Raw genomic sequence first — 16,865 nt, 5'->3', positions numbered from 1 at the left:
TATATATTGTAGCAGAGCATCCCAGAGAAAGCCTGGGAAAGTCCTATCCGGGGTTTATACATCTCCCAGGCTCCTCTCTTACATGTTCAGGGATCTCTGATCCAGGATCCAGTTCAGGTGTTGGCCCACTTCCCCAGGCCAATTTAAGCGCACCTGAGCAGACAGCCTTTGCTCTGCCTGGGAAACACAGATAGTACTGATCTGTGAGAGCAAGAAGGTTGGTGGAAAACTGTTAAGCAGTTTGTGTGGAAGCTGACAAGCTGTAGGCTTGTTCAGCCTGGTAGTTAGGACCTGTATATATCGTATAGTTAGAGCCGAGACACGGCTAGGTTTTTGTTTAACTATTTTTTGTTCATTTTGTTTTTTTCTGCATACTGTAAAGCACCTGTAAATAGACTTTGTATATAGCACCAATAAACACTGCATTGTGTTTTCACTTATCCTATGTACTTGGTTTCTGTGCTTGCTCATAACAGGGAGCTTTTGTACCTGCTACCTATCCCCCAGGTTACAATATATAAATATACCGCTGGTTAGATTTGGGACGGCGTGTTACCTTCTGTGATGTGTCTAGGGGTAATGATGATAATGATGATGAAAGCAAATGACGGAATGTTCAAACAGCGGGGTGTCGTTTTCTATGCTTTTATTCTTGCCCAACACGGCAAACAATGAACTTGAGGTAGATAGAGAAAGGTTGGTGAAAAAGAGAAGTTGCAGATTCAGGCTTGGATAGAACAGAAGCAATCCTGCTTCGCATAACACTCTACTCTCGTCGCCCCTCAGCCGAGGGGGTATAGTGTACCTAAACAGGCCTCTCACACCGACCCGGCGCCAGGATATCACTCGGAACCTTGAGAAGGAACAAGTCACTGCCACAAACTTGGCTAAAATGAAGATAGGAGTGGGACCTCTGCCACAGGCCCTTACTCTAGAACACAGTTTAGTTGAAGCGAATCCTTCTCAATAATGATGGCACCTGAATCTCCCCCAGGTAGTTTCTTTAGTTAGCAGGTCACCGACTGACAGGTTGCCAAAAGACAAACTCCCAATGTCCGGTCACTTCGATCCCCGATGGATTGTCTAGGCCCTGTTGGATCGCCTGCCTCCGGGCTCACCTTAGACTGACTCCCCAAACAGCACAACTAGCTTGGGATCTTCCTCATTGGACTAGGGGACCCAGTAAGTCACTGGGGCCCCTTCACAGCTTCAGTTGCTCCGGGCCATGAGGGCCCAGAACTGGGAACACCGCATAGCACGTGCTCCCCGGCCTGGTAGGCCATATCGCCGGGGCCCGTGATGTGCGCACACCCTAAGGGTGGGTGCCACACCCGGAACCAGGAACAGAAGACCCCTAAAAATGGCGTCCGCTCTAGAAGTACACTCCCCCAGCATGCCCCACGAGGGAGAAACTCCTCTGATTGGCTGCTGGCAGGAAGGCGCCACCGTCTGTACCCCTCTGGCGCCACCTGTTACCCAGAGATGGAAAGGCATCTCTGGAACACAGAATGAAGCCACAGGGTGGTCCAGCCCGGCAGAGACCCAATTTACCTGAATTAACTGGATGAGAGCAAAGTAACTCTCTCATCCCCCTCTAAATTTAACATAGCACCTGGACTGAAAGTACACAGGCGCTACACACACATATATATATATATATATATATATATATATATATATATATATATATATATATATATATATATATATATATATATATATATATATATATACACATATATATACACACACACACACACACAGAGTATCTGTGTGTGTGTGTGTGTGTGTATATAACACAGTTCTTGTGTATATGATTGTTTGTGTACTGTCCCTACCCTTTTTTTTTATGTGAAACAAATCATAAAAGAATCAGACGAGGGTCCATTTTTGGCAAACGGTCCAGGATAGCTGAAGCAGAATTCAGTCACGGTCTAGAAGACTCCATCAAGCAAATACATGCATCTTCCAAGTGTCTCAGTCTTGGTAAAGCAGCTTTTTAGCACAGGATACTGAAGTTCAGTTTCATTAATAATGAAAAGAATTTAGGAGTAGGCAGTGCCCATCATTTCTTCAAAAGGATTTTCTTCTCTGATTGCCATTCCTCTTAAAAGGGTCTGTCTTCAGCTCACAGAGTTTAGTGGAATTTCAGTATGGTTTATTCTGCATCCCTCAAAGACAAATAAACGAAATTATTATTATTATTATTATTATTTTACAAACCAACATTATTTTTTTTAAAGGATACACTATTCATGTACATTATGTTTTGGGGTATTCAGGGCTTGAGTTTCTTTAAAAATGTTTGCCATCACTTTGACTCCGATAAAACGGTCAGCATTACACTAAAAAAATTAAGCAAGAATCCCCAAATTCAGTGTTTCATTCATATGCTTGATAAGTGTGGACTTTAGCTTTTGGCAGCTTGGAAAGTTGCTGCAAAGAAAAATAGTTAGCAGTTAAAGTGTATGTAATAATCCCCAAAAAGGTTTTTTAATATGTTTGCCATTATGTCTCACTGTATACAGTTTTCTTCAAGAGGAAGAAAAGTCCTGTTTTTTTTTTTTTGACCTGCAAAGTAAAGGCATAATGTGCTAGTATGCATCGCATATTAGCACATTAAGTCAAACTTACCTGCAAACAAAGCCCTCCATGATACATTTTTCCTGCTGGAGGTGGCATCCATCTTCACCTATCTTCTTTCCGGATCTGCAGACTCCAGCTGCAAGACTGGCTGAAGCCGCAAGATGTCACTCCCGCACATGCAGGTGGGAGCCACCGGTCACGGCACATGGATCTGAAGACATGTAGGTAGATTCACGTAGAAAGGCTTATATTTAGGACGGCCTAGCCTAGCCTGTTTAGGCTACACCGCCGTAAATTAACTAGGCTAGTAGTGATTTTCAAACCACTTACCTGCTAATCTACGGCGGTGTAGCCTCAAACGAGCGGGCGTAAGGGCGCCAAATTCAAATGACTTGGAGGGGGGCGTGTTGTATGGAAATGAGGCTTGACCTCTCGTTTTTTGACACTGCGCATGCGCCGGGCGACTAGATTTCCCAGTGCGCATTGCGGCTAAGTAGGCCGTATGGGCCTATTGATTTCGACGGGGACGTAAACGACGTAACTCCCGATTCGCGGACGACTTACGCAAACGACGTAAAAAATTCGAACCTCGCGGCGGGAACGGCGGCCATACTTTAACATTGTTATTCCACCTCATAGGTGGAATAACTTTAGGCCGCCTAAGGCCTTATGGAAACGACGTTAATCGACTGCGGCGGGCTCGCGTACGTTCGGGAATCGGCGTAAAAGCTAATTTACATAATCTACGCCGGCTGCAATGGAAGCGCCACCTAGCGGCCATCCAAAAAATTGCAAGCTAAGATAGAACGGCGCAAGCCGGCCTATCTTAGCTTTGTTTAAGCGTATCTCTGTTTGAACATACGCTTAAACAAACGCCGGCGTAGATTCAGAGTTAGGTCGGCTTATCTGTAGATAAGCCGGCCTAACTCTTTGTGAATCTACCTAATGGTGCGGGTGGCCGTTTCTTTAGAGCGATGACGTAATTGGCTGCATATACAGTAAATATCTCCTAAACGATGCACGTTTAGGAGATATATACATCACCTATAGGTAAGCCTTATTATAGGCTTACAATAGGTCCAAATTATCATTGAAGTTAACAACCACTTTAATCAAATAATTTTTTATTTGCAATATTCTATTGCAAACTTTTTTAGCCGGAGATCCTTGTAGTAACAGTATTTCCTGTTGCAGACCAACAATGCTAAGCCACTGCCTCACAATTAGCAGTAGTGTTGACAGCTTAGCATGTGCACTGCTTAGGTTGACCATTGAATTGCCTGTCTAGTTTATCAAACAAGCAAGACAATCTGACAATTCTGCTTCGCGTATAGTAACATTTTAGACATTTTAGACAGTTCATTTGAATGACTTGATAAAGCAGAAGTCAGGATAAAGGCAAATATCGAAAAATCATTTAGGTCACCTATGTAATTGTATACAAATATTTGAATATATTTTTAAATGCTAGTGTAGCGATGCCCCCGTAGTGTCGCTGAGTGTAGTAGTTCCACCCGTCAGTCTGCTCAGCCCAGCATTCACTTCCAGTCACTCCTCACTGAACAATGAACAGTCCATCAGCTTGTTTTTGAGGTTTTATTGAGGGATATAACCTGGATGGGGTAAAGGGAACATGGGATGCCCAGATAATTGACTTTAAACGAATGAAAGATATTTCTGTATTGTTTTTCAAAGTGCCATATCTGTATATTGTGTATCCTTTGGCATACTGTTTTTATTTCTGTTTTTATTTCTATTTTTATCTTCATTTTTGCATACTATGTATAGCTGTTACTGCCCACATCAGTCCATCCCATTTCCATGTTACCACTCAGTGCTTATTTGGCCGCCGGGCACCCCGCACGTTGCTTCACCTATCCACCTATTACCGCGTAGTCCCCTGTCTCGGCCACTCCCCCTTGCATATGTTATATAGTTAGCTCCGAAACTCCACCCATTAGCTTGATGAAGGAGTTCGGCTGTCACGTCATTTCAGCCTGTTGGCTCGTTAAACGCGTCGCTTACCAGTAACATCATCCACCCTTGCCTGCACAACATCTGCACTCCAGGCCTCACTCTGCTTCCAGTTCGACTGCGGCCAGCTGTCTCCATCTTTAATGCGGTCTCCTGGATCAAGCAGCATCAGCGCCCCAGCAAGCAGGATTGGTTTGGCGGATCCGATGACCACTCCTACATTTGGGACCACCTTTTAAACCAAGGCTTATTGATTACTTACAAAATGTGAGTTGCCTGTACACAGATATATTGTGATTAAATTGTTTTGCTTCTGCACCCAGAGGCGCCTCTTCCGTTTGTTTTTTCTGGAGGTTCATCTTCCAGCGGACCAACGACCTTAAACGTACTGCCAGAGCTACAATGGAATAGTTTAGATCAGGGGTCTCCATACTTTTAAAGCTAAGGGCCAGTTTACAGTCTTTCCGACTTGAGGGGGGCCGGATTCTGACCAGTTGGGGTAGAAAATGCCCCAGGGCCGAGCATCAGTGAGAATAAACGTGGCCCCAGTGTTGGTGGGCAGTAGGAGGAGGAATAGTGCTCCATCATTGCTATTAGTCTAAAAAATATTGCCCCATTGTTGGTGCTATTGGGAGGAATAGTGCCTCATATCATTGGGAGACACCTTTGTTTGACAAAGGTGCGCGCTGTTTGTCCCATCAAACCACAGCACATGCACGGAAACGCGTCGCACAAGTGCTGTCCCCGGTGATGACGTCATCTCCCCCACCGCAACCATAGCATCCCAAAGCGTGCGCTCCAACGTGCGCTCCGGCATCCCTGTTAGCACATCTGTGCACCTTCTTTCCACACCATCTACCACAACATCACCTTCTACACCAGCGCTGTGTCAGAGACCGAAGGAACCTCCATTGGCTGCGCTCAAGACGAATCGCTAAGGACATCACAATTATGCCTGAATCTTCAAAATGACATGCGAGTGCTTTTATTACATTTTTTAGTAGAAGTTTTGCAATTTACTAAGTGGCGCTTGCTTTCTCTTGTTTCTCTATTCTATCATTGGGAGACATACTGCCCCAAGGGCCAGATAAAGGCTAGCAAAGGGCCACATCCGGCCCTTGGGCCACAGTTTGGAGACCCCTGGTTTAGATCAAAGCATATTCATGTGTTAGAATGGCCCAGTCAAAGTCCAGACCTAAATCTAATTGAGAATCTGTGGCAAAACTTGAAAATTGCTGTTCACAGAAGAATGGGCACAAATCTCACTCTTTAGATGTGCAAAGCTGGTAGAGACATACCCAAAAAGACTTGCAGCTGTAATTGCAACGAAAAGTGGTTCTACAAAGTATTGACAAATGCACACCACATTTTTCAGATATTTATTAAAATTGAAAAACATTTAATATTTTCCTTCCACTTCGCAATTATGTGCCACTTTGTGTTGGCCTATCACATAAAATCCCAATAAAATACATTTACAATTTTGGTTTAAGCATAACAAAATGTGGAAAATTTCAAGGGGTATGAATACTTTTTTAAGGAAATGTATGTAACAATATGATTATTTGATGAAGGAATCACAGATAGCACTGAATCAACAATTAATCGAATACATTTTATTGAAAAGAAGCAACAGGTCATGGAGAAACATCCAGTGACATTTTACAAAAAATGTTCTTTCTTTGCTGTATTACATAATCATTTGAACCTATCATTCTTATGGGGTCCCCTTCGGCAGCTGTCTCGGCTCCTCCCCGCAAGAACTAACCCCCATTCTGGCAAGTGCTCTCTCAAGGGGGTTAGCTTGCAGGCAGGCTGCCGTGTGATACAGTGGCAGCCATAGCCGCCAAGTGTCTAACTTGGCCCCGCCCCCTGGTGCACTGCGTCATTGATTTGATTGACAGCAGCGGGAATCAATGGCTGCACTGCAATCAATCATCCAATTAAGAGCTGCCTCAAGCTGAGGGAAACCATTGTGGGATCATGCCCACAGAGATTCTGAATTCAGGTAAGTAAAACGGAGGGGCTGGGGGGCCGGTGTGTGCAAGGTGTTTTTTCATTTTAATGCATTTAAATCAAATTGAAAATCTGTCCACTATGTAAAAAATAAAATGTGAATTGTCCAAAAAGATCGAATATAGAAAATGAACATACCATGCATACTGAGGCTTGACATGAAGAAGATGTAGGATTGAATGCATTTAATGTGTGTTGCTTTATGAGTGCTTTATGGAAGCAAGTAAGATGTAGAAGGAAGGCTTGATGAAATGTGACATGACAGTGGGGTGAAATGGACACAATATTCAGGAATATTTAATAAGTCAGAATGTAGAGTAACGATTGTGTGCACAGTGCAGTAGCCCATACCAACCAATCAAATTTCACTTTCCATAGAGAGTTCAGAACACTGTAAATGATTGCTGATTGGCTATTATAGGCTACTGCACTTTGCTTGATGCCTTACTAAATCATTTATTAGCACTGATATAGGGCCTCAGTCGGCAAGTTCAGAACGAATCTTGAGAAGCAAGTTTATGTCCTTTTAATCTAAGGATTTCATAATGATAATATGATTTGTCTGAACCTAAAATCACTTGAGCCACGTGTACAACATCTTAACCATGCTTCACCCATTTCCTTAGAAGACCTAACATTAGCACAGAGCTTATATATGATGCACAGAGGACTAAGGCCCCTTTCACACCCACGTGACCATCAAGTGGGTTTTTCAGGCGGCTTAGCGGTAAAAATAGCGCCTAAATACCACCTGAAAAACTCCTGCCCTGCATTCTCAGTGTGAAAGCCCGAGAATGCACCATAAGAACCACGGTTCCGCCGCTTGATCGTTCTTATAGGCAGCGGGAGGGGACGCCCCCCCGCCACCATCCGGTGCTTCTCCGGGCTCTCCCGTGCCATCGGGGGCCCGGAGAGCGAATCGGTCAGCGTCCGCTGCAGAACCATAGAGATGACTGGTGACCAGATGGTCACAGTCATCTCTATTACCGTCGGAGGACCGGGCACGACGTTATGACATCACGCCCGGTACCCGGAAGTAAACAAAGCCGCAATCGCGGCTGTCGGCATGTGATAGGTGATTCTTTTTTCACCGATTTCATGCTTGTAAGCCTGGAGGAGAGATGTGGGGTCTTATTGACCCCATATCTCTCCATAAAGAGGACCTGTCACACTGATTCCTATTACAAGGGATGTTTACATTCCTTGTAATAGGAATAAAAAGGATCCAAATTATTTTTTTTTTTTAAATATTAAGTAAAATAAAAATAAAATAAAAAAAAACATTTTTCAAAACGCCCCTGTCCTCGATATTTCGTGCACAGAAGCGAACACGCATGCAGGTCCCGCCCACATATGTAAACACTGTTCAAACCCCCACATGTGAGGTATTGTTGCGTGCGTTAGAGCGTGTGCAACAATTCTAGCACTAGACCTACTCTGAAACTCGAATAGTAACCTGTACAAAATGTTAAAGCGTCACCTATGGAGATTTGGATATATGAAGTTTGGCGCCATTCCATGAATGTACGCAATTTTAAAGCGTGACATGTTAGGTATCTATTTACTCGGCGTAACATAATCTTTCACATTATACAAAAAAATTGGGCTAACTTTACTGTTTTGTTATTTTTTAATTCCTGAAATCGTTTTTTTTCCCCAAAAAAGGCGTTTGAAAAATTATTGCGCAAATACCGTGCGAGAAAAAAAGTTGCAATGACTGCCATTTTATTCCCTAGGGTGTCTGCTTAAAAATATATATATATATAATGTTTGGGGGTTCTGATTAGTTTTCTAGCAAAAAAATTGTGATGTTTACATGAAGGAGAGTAGTGCCAGAATTAACCCGGTGGGCAAGTGGTTAAAGCTCCTTCCCATTGAAAGCAATGGGAAACCGCGGTAATATAGCCGCCCCAGTGTGAAAGGGGCCTAAAGTAACCAACCAGAAATTAAATTCAGGATTTTTGTCAAAGGTTACTTGGCATGAGGCTGATTGAACTAAGACGTTAAACTGTTGCACACCTACCATAGGCAAGGGGACTCTTTCACATTTATAGTTGAATGGAGCCCTGGTTAAATCCTAATGTAGCGCTTAGACAATATATATCATAACGATAAATTGTACAATACTTATGTGAAATGGAAATCACAAAATAAAATATTAAAGTGTGTCACACTGGATAAGAGTATGAATATTAATACATGAATATTACAAATGAAAAAAATATTATATAAAGTCCATGTAATTGTATTCAACCAAATAAATGATGGAATATTCAATACATGAATAATCAAAAGTGCAACGTGCTAAAGTCCATAAAAGTGAGATCCACCACGTGAAGAAAAAACTGATAAACATGGAAAGCTGTTATCTTCTGTCAGTGAAAAGTGACCACCACCAGTTGGAATGGAGGCTTACCAGAAAGGGTGGACTTATGGTGACATACGCCACTATAAGTCAAAACAAGCTTATTTATGCGGTTCTCAATCAAGCAAACGGAGGGTATCTTGATATACACATCTGGTTGGCTGATAGATGATACTTCAAACCATGGGAGAACATACAGTGAAATGGAAGGTTCCTCAGTAGTATCAATAGCAGGAGAAAATAGGGGAGAAAAGTGGCCACATAGCGTAATCCAGTTTCATAAAACACAGAATTTATTAAAGCAGCAGGTACACTCACATGTAAGCTGAAAAGGTCATGCATGTATACATAGGTGAGGCGGCAGTGGAGACGACCAGACGCGTTTCGTGTGCCAACACATCATCTGGGGTGTCGCTCCACTGTAGCCCCCTCAAATTTATAGCAAAACAAAATATTGGCACCAACCAGATTGAAAATTTCAACCTACTATCTTGCAGCAATGCAATTGGCGTCCACTTCCGGGATCAGTAAAATGGATGAACGGCGTGCGGTCCAAGCCTCGTTCGGTTGTGTATAGTAACCATGAGGCGAGATGTAGAAAAAACGTGAGAACCGTGACCGCAATACATATCATGCGGGGGGCATCATTGAAAAGAATACCAAGCCTCGTTTCAGAAGAAACAGGGGAGGGAGGCGTAGACGTCAATTGCGTCTCAGTGTGGGAGTGCGCCAATGATCCGAGACAGGAAAATCACGTGACCATCACGTGATGGTCGTGTGGGTAACATTTTTTATATATTTTTATCCATTTTTTAAACATTTATTTGCGTCAAGCATTAGTGTTCTATTGTCACCTTTCAGTAATAGTAATTTCGCTGCTGTCTCTGTATTATATTATTCCATAATTGGAGCGCACACGTCTCTCCCCATATCGAGGCTTGAGACACACACACATGATCATCACGTGATGGTCACGTGATTTTCCTGTCTCGGATCATTGGCGCACTCCCACACTGAGACGCAATTGACGTCTACGCCTCCCTCCCCTGTTCCTCCCGAAATAAGGCTTGGTTTTCTTATCAATGATGCCCCCCGCATGATACTGTATGTATTGCGGTCACGGTTCTCGCGTTTTTTCTACATCTTGCCTCATGGTTACTATACACAACCGAACGAGGCTTGGAACGCACGCCGTTCAGCCATTTTACATCCCCCTTGCTATTAACTAAATTAATGAGACCACACATGATTGGAGTACAAATGGCCATAGCAGCCTTTTTATTAACAAAAGATATACTCACAAGCATACGATTTTAAAATAGCATATAAAGTCCAAATAACTGCCGGCCGGCATACAAGGAGCCCTCTTCCTCAGCATGGTGACGTCACTGCGTAGCCTCCCAGTGGCTACGCAGTGACGTCACCACGCTGAGGAGGAGGGCTCCTTGTTTGCCGGCCGGCAGTTATTTGGATTTTATATGCTATTTTAAAATCGTATGCTTTATGAGTATATCTCATCTTTTAATAAATCTTTTTTGTAAAAACGGAGTCACGCTATGGTGCACCTCTCTTTTGCATTTTAACCGATCACATTGGAGTTGGCTACCATCGAGTGCTTGCTGTTAACCTGTTCCATCCGGGATTCTTGAGGATTCAAAGGCCGCGGCTGGGCTATAGCCGAATGCTTGATTTGCTTGCCCTCTGGTAAGCGGCCTATTATTCCGGTGGGGGGCTCACTTTATTGCTGTACATGTCACTTGGTGGTGTGGATTGTGGGATAATTTTGGCAGTGATTTAACCTACAGGAATTTTATGCTTATCATCAAAGTGTTACGTTATATTTTTTCATGGACTTATACTAACTGAGAGTGATTTGTGTTGCAAGATACTTATATATGGACTTTTTTCTACATACCATATTCTCAGAGGTCCCTATCAAGAGTGTTTTAAATTTTATGGCGCGGCTTTTTGTTTTTGTTATGTTATTTGTGTATCGCACGCTAGCTGCTGCCTATAGTGTGTCATTTTAGTGTGAAAATTAGTGCAGTTTTGTGTTTTCCCATTTAGTAACTGGAATACACCAGAGGGGCACATACCACCGATGAGCCCCCCAAACTTCCATCTCAACCGTATTTTCTTTCACCGTCAAAAGACCAACCACTGCCACACGATCAGCTGCCATGACGTCCTTTGCTCATATTGCACCTGCAAAGAGATAAAGCAGACCAACTCAACAAAACAAAACAAAGGGAGGGTGGGTGGGAAACTGACTGCTTGTCATCTTTCCCTTCTCTGCTGTCCAGGAGACCCCAGCTATTCCTTAACTAACTACCACTAACCCCTCCTCATCCTGTTGCTCCAACCAATCCACCTCTCCCCCATTCTCCACCTACAATCCTTAACCCTATAGTTGCTTCCCCTTCTCACACTGTCATGCTGGCCCTGCATCATTCATTTTATTTTCTCCCGCTCCGGGCCTTACTGTTCCACTCTCTCACATGTTTGTGGGTGAAGGAATAGAAAAAAATACATATTTTTAAATACCGTATTTATCGGGGTATTGCGCGCTCCGGCGTATAGCGCGCACCCCTAATGTGGACCCGCAATTCCTGTAAAAAAATGTTTTAGTACTTACAGTTTTGGTGTCTTGCGCGGCATCCATCGGCGGCCTCGTCGGGTCGGACGTCCGTCTACGGCTTCGATGGTGTCCTCCCGGCTTCTCCCGCGCTGTCTCCCCATCGAATCGCCGCTTCCCGTGCTCAGTTTGAATGCCTGCGCCGACATATACATTCGGCCAGGCTCGGCTTCGCTCGTGCTCACACTCTATAACGTTTATGCGTGAGCACGAGCGAAGCCGAGCCTGGCCGAATGTAGCCGAGTGTACTGCACTCTTTATATGTCGGCGCAGGCATTCAAACTGAGCACGGGAACCGGGTATCGGCGTATATCACGCACCCACGATTTTCCCCTTATTTTAAGGGGAAAAAAGTGCACGGTATACGCCGATAAATACAGTACTTATACGTTACCTCGGGCCAACAAAATGGCTCTGAAAGAGAACCGATGCTCAAGATTATGGACTAATTTTCCAGCTTTATTTTTCCCATGAACATTTTAGATACCAGTATCGAATTTTTTTTAAAAAGCCATGCTGCGAGCAACAATATTTTCATGTATTTTTATCCCACAGCTGTAAAATGATGTCCCATACCATATCTCCCGCTCTGTCCCAGCTTCCCTGCACTTCAAGCCTCTGTGTTCTTTTGGCCAGTCAGTCAAGAGAAATCTGTCTTCATAATATTCACCTTTAACCCCTGTCTTTCTCTTCCCTCTGTGAAATCAGAATTATCACTTTAGAAAAACGCCCTGGAATTTCAGCTGAGGGAATTGTGTGACCCCATCAACCTCCTTCTGTCTAGCAGAACAGAGTTATTCAGTAGTTCAGCTCTACTAACCCCTTATACACGAGGAGAGCATTGTGTGTCTTTTCAGTGCAGCAATTGCTATTACCGATCCATTCTCTTCCATAATATAAAGTGTATCTGCACAAATAAGGCACGCTGCACTACAAATATAAACCACATTGTGTGCTTTTACAATAGGACAAAAAGTGAAATAGCTAGAGAAATGGAGGAAAATTAGTTTTAATGCTGGCAAGCAAAAAAATAAATAAAACTATTATATCATTTTATAAAGGAAAAATCATACAAAGAGATTGAGTACCTGCTAACGGTACTGAAAAGCTGAAATAATGACAGCATTATAGAAAGAGCTATGAGAAGTAATAAAATGTAGAATAGAATCTACATGTGAAAAAGAAAACAGAATAATGTACAAATAAACTGTAAATGTACTTTTTCCTATTTTTAAAATGTTGTTTAGAACATTCAGTTTAAGCCTCTGAGGCCTCGTACTCACGACCAAACATGTCTGCTGAAACTGGTCCGCGGACCAGTTTCAGCGGACATGTTCGTTCGTGTGTAGGCAGTAACGTACAGAATTCCAGCAAACAATCGTCGGCCAGACCGTTTTCCAACGAACAACTGTTTCCTGGTCTTGCTTTAAAACAGTCTGCTGGAATCGTGTCCGTCAGACATGTTCGGTCGTCTGTACACAAAAGCAGCGTACAAAAACCCCGCGCATGCTCAGTCCAAATGAGGAGACGGGAGCGCTCGTTCAGGTAAAACTCGCGTTTCTTTGGGATATGGCACATTCGTCATTAGAAACCTTTTATTCTAGCAAGAGAACAATGTCTTAAAAAGGCGCACTAAACCACATTTTAAAGCCTCGTTTTATTAATTCTTCTCTTGCTAGAATAACCCCGTTCTCTTGCTGATGCAATTTCAATAGAGTTGTCCCATACTGAAATGTCACATTTCTTGCTTGTGATGTAATCCTTTAATAATGTTTTCTATGCCAGACGTGTGTTTTGGTTGGTGGTCCTCCATAATTTAGAGTAGTCATTTTTGTAAAGGAATGTGCATTTTTTTAATTTCTTTTTTTGTTTCTAGTTATGTCACCATTTAAACTTTTTTTTTTTTACATGTTTTTTTAAATTTTTTTTTTTTTTGTTGGTGTTTCATTAGAGAATATTAAACCATGTGGGCACACCAAATGTCCCCCCCCCCCCCCAAGGAGTGTGTCCTTTGTAAATTACCCATTGTATATTTATTAAAGGTTTGCTGCCTAATAATCCCCACAGTATATCAAACAATAGACATGTTTTCAAATGAAAGCAAAAGGCCTTTTATTCAGGCAAATGTCATCACAAAAAATAAAAAGAACAGCAGCACTAGAATAGATAGCAAACTATATGCAAACTTGCATTTCCAACATGGTGAAGGATAAACTTCCAAGCCTCAGGAGCCAAACACAAAAATATGAAGCAGCAGCACACAAACAAAGGAACCCAAACTGTGGTAGTACAAACAAGATGTCCTTTATGTGGAAGGAAATGGAAGGCAGAAAATCAACGTTTCCTCCTCTTTCCAGCCTTCCCTCCAGGCAGCCTTCCAGCGGATCGAACACGGGGTCTTGCAGGTGGGGTTGATGTGGCAGCAGGAGGATGGTGTTCCGCAAGCCGGGCCGGGTCACATAGCCCAGTGTCTGGGGTCAGCAGGCCCCTCTGCATCCACCAAAGGACCTGGTTCATCAGGGCCTTTGCCAGTCTTCTCTGGTCCTCCTCCCCTTCATTTAAATCATGGGCCAATGAGGCACTGAAGGCCTCTGTGGGGTTGAGGGGGGCCCTCATGATGGCGCTTGCCTCCTGGATCATGCGGAGGCTTGCCTCCTCCACAGGCCTCAACTGCCTCCTTCGGCCTGATGGCCTCACCTGGGGGGGAGAAGACTGGCTGGTGGTGGTTCTCCTGGCCGGGTGGACCTGCTGCAGGCCACTGGGCCCAGCCTCCTCCTGGCTGCCACTGACCCCGGCCTCCTCCTGGCTGCCACTGACCCCGGCCTCCTCCTGGCTGCCACTGACCCCGGCCTCCTCCTGGCTGCCACTGACCCCGGCCTCCTCCTGGCTGACAGACACCTGAGGATCTGCCACCTCCTGGCTGATCTCTTCTTCCTGTGTGGAAAAAAAAAGAATTTTTTTACAATTTCGCTAAATAAAACCACACTCATTTTCATGTTTTTCGTTCAGTATTTTCTGTTCATTATTACTTGAATACACTCTACTTCTGACCCCTGCAGTTGTCATCCCTGACACCTATTTGTCTGTACACCTTTTTGTTTGCTTTTTTCCAGCTTGGTTTTTTTTTTACAATATCTAATCATTAATCCACCAAGAATTATTTACGCCATAAATATAGAGGAAACTACTATACCTCCTCATCGAAGGGTGGCAGATCTGCATCTCTGTCAGCCAGGCCCTCTTCCTCCGACTCTGCAGGGCTGTGGTCATCTGGGGAATGTCCGCTGGAAGGTAGCATGGAGGAAAGGTTGGAAGAAAGACTGGACATCGTTTTCCTGCCTTCCATTTCGTCCCGCAAAAAAGCCATCTGTTTATAATACCACAGTTTGGGTTCCTTTGCTTGTCTTGCTGCTGCTCCCGATTTTTTGATTTTATTAGCTTTGTATGCTCTCCTGTATGTGCTTCTGAGGTTGGCAAGTTTATCCTTCACCATGTTGGCAGTGCATCCTGGCACCCAAGTTTGCATATAATTTGCTAGCTCTTCTAGTGCTGCCGCTCGTACCTCTTTATTGCAATATAACGAGTGTTTTGAATTCCACAGGATGGGCGTGTCCTGGTATTTTTGAAGTAAGGCCTCTATAGATTCCTTGCTTTGTAGGAGGTCCATTGCAATTTTTGCAAAATTATATTTCTTTTTGAGTCTAGATTACAAAAACATAAACCACAGAAAAATAAATATTCCAAAGGATCAGCGTTGACCTTGATCTAATATGTGTCTTCAAATTTATTACCTATATCTAATTCCAAACACAGTCTCTCTTGTTTAAACAATGATTGGCAGCTCGGCCGCATTGCTTGTACCAAACATTGATTTGCTAGATGCAGAGCCATTGTTCACATTGCAGTAAATATTTAAAATATATTAAATTAAACAATGCTTACAAATGACAGTTTTCATCTAGGCACTCTTTCATGTGTAAATCTCATACCCCTGACAATGGATGACATAAAAGACACTTCCTAATGACCTCTGTACAACCAACACTTGAACAATACTTTGCCTGATCTGAATACACCATTCAAAAACTTGTCAATGAGGTACAGCATTGTTCACATCTCTATTTTGTGAGGTGTCCAAAAGCATTTGGATACCAAAATAACATTGTGGTACCCCATAGACAGAATAGCTTAAAAAGGGTGCAACCAACAGCCCAAACCCCCATCCCATGTGTCTACATTTTCAAGGCCTCTGCTGATCACATTTTTAATTTCCTTACCTTCCTGTCTCTCGCTCCTCGTTTCTCACGCTCGCCTAATTACCGCGTAAGATGCGTAATCACGGCGTAAACCTTTTAAACACTCCGCGTATTTATGAAACCCCGCCCTCGTCACCTTTGCGAGGCCCCTAATCAATGAGTTTAGGAAATATGGCGTTAACTGTGTATGTTCTGGATGCGCTCGAAGATTCTCCGCGTAACGGACGTAAACACGTTGTTTGCATTCTCTACACTCCGCGTATGTATTAAACGCCGCCCTCTTCTCCGCCCATGGCGTAAGAATTCATCTTTTCCACGCCCATAATCTCTGTGGGAAAGGAAAGATGGCGATGTCACACGAGCGGGCACGATGCTCTCATGCCACAAGTGAAGGGACAGAGGCAGGGACGTCCCGATCAAGGAAAAGAAGATATAAAGCCACTAATATGCGGTTCCAGGAAATGGTGGAGTTAGTTTACATCATGCGAAAAAAGGACTATGATGGTGAATTAGGGCCATACAAGACCCCTAACCGCCGAAAGGCACATATTATGGACAAGGTGGCGAGGAGAATGCAGAGGATGTTTGGGATCACCAGGTCCAAGGAACAGCTGAGGAAACGCTGGTCAGACTTAAAATTGAGGGAGCCACATCAGATGAAGAAAATACTTAAAATTCTGCGTAAAAGTAAGTAAATATATATTGGGGTTGGGGGGGGGGGGGGTGGTGATTGTCTGCAATAATGTGTTGCCATGTATATTTCACCATCTGCCTCCTTGGCCTGCTTGTAATTTTAAAGACATGTTGTTATTTATTTTTTAGAACATAAATAACTACATATTTACAAACAGTGTTCTTAGTAAACAACGTAACATCACATAGTTTATCAGAAAGGCTCGGTTATTCCAGGAACAACACACCTGGACATGGCTCACTGGCCAAAAACTTTGTTTGTAAACATTGTGTAAAAGCTAGTTCTAGAAATAATATGGTAATAAAGCAGATGTTTTCACATCTGCAATGCAGAGCACCT

This window comes from Rana temporaria, chromosome 7 (genome assembly GCF_905171775.1).
Source record: "Rana temporaria chromosome 7, aRanTem1.1, whole genome shotgun sequence".
Taxonomy (NCBI): domain Eukaryota; kingdom Metazoa; phylum Chordata; class Amphibia; order Anura; family Ranidae; genus Rana; species Rana temporaria.
This window is presented reverse-complemented; position numbering follows the sequence as displayed.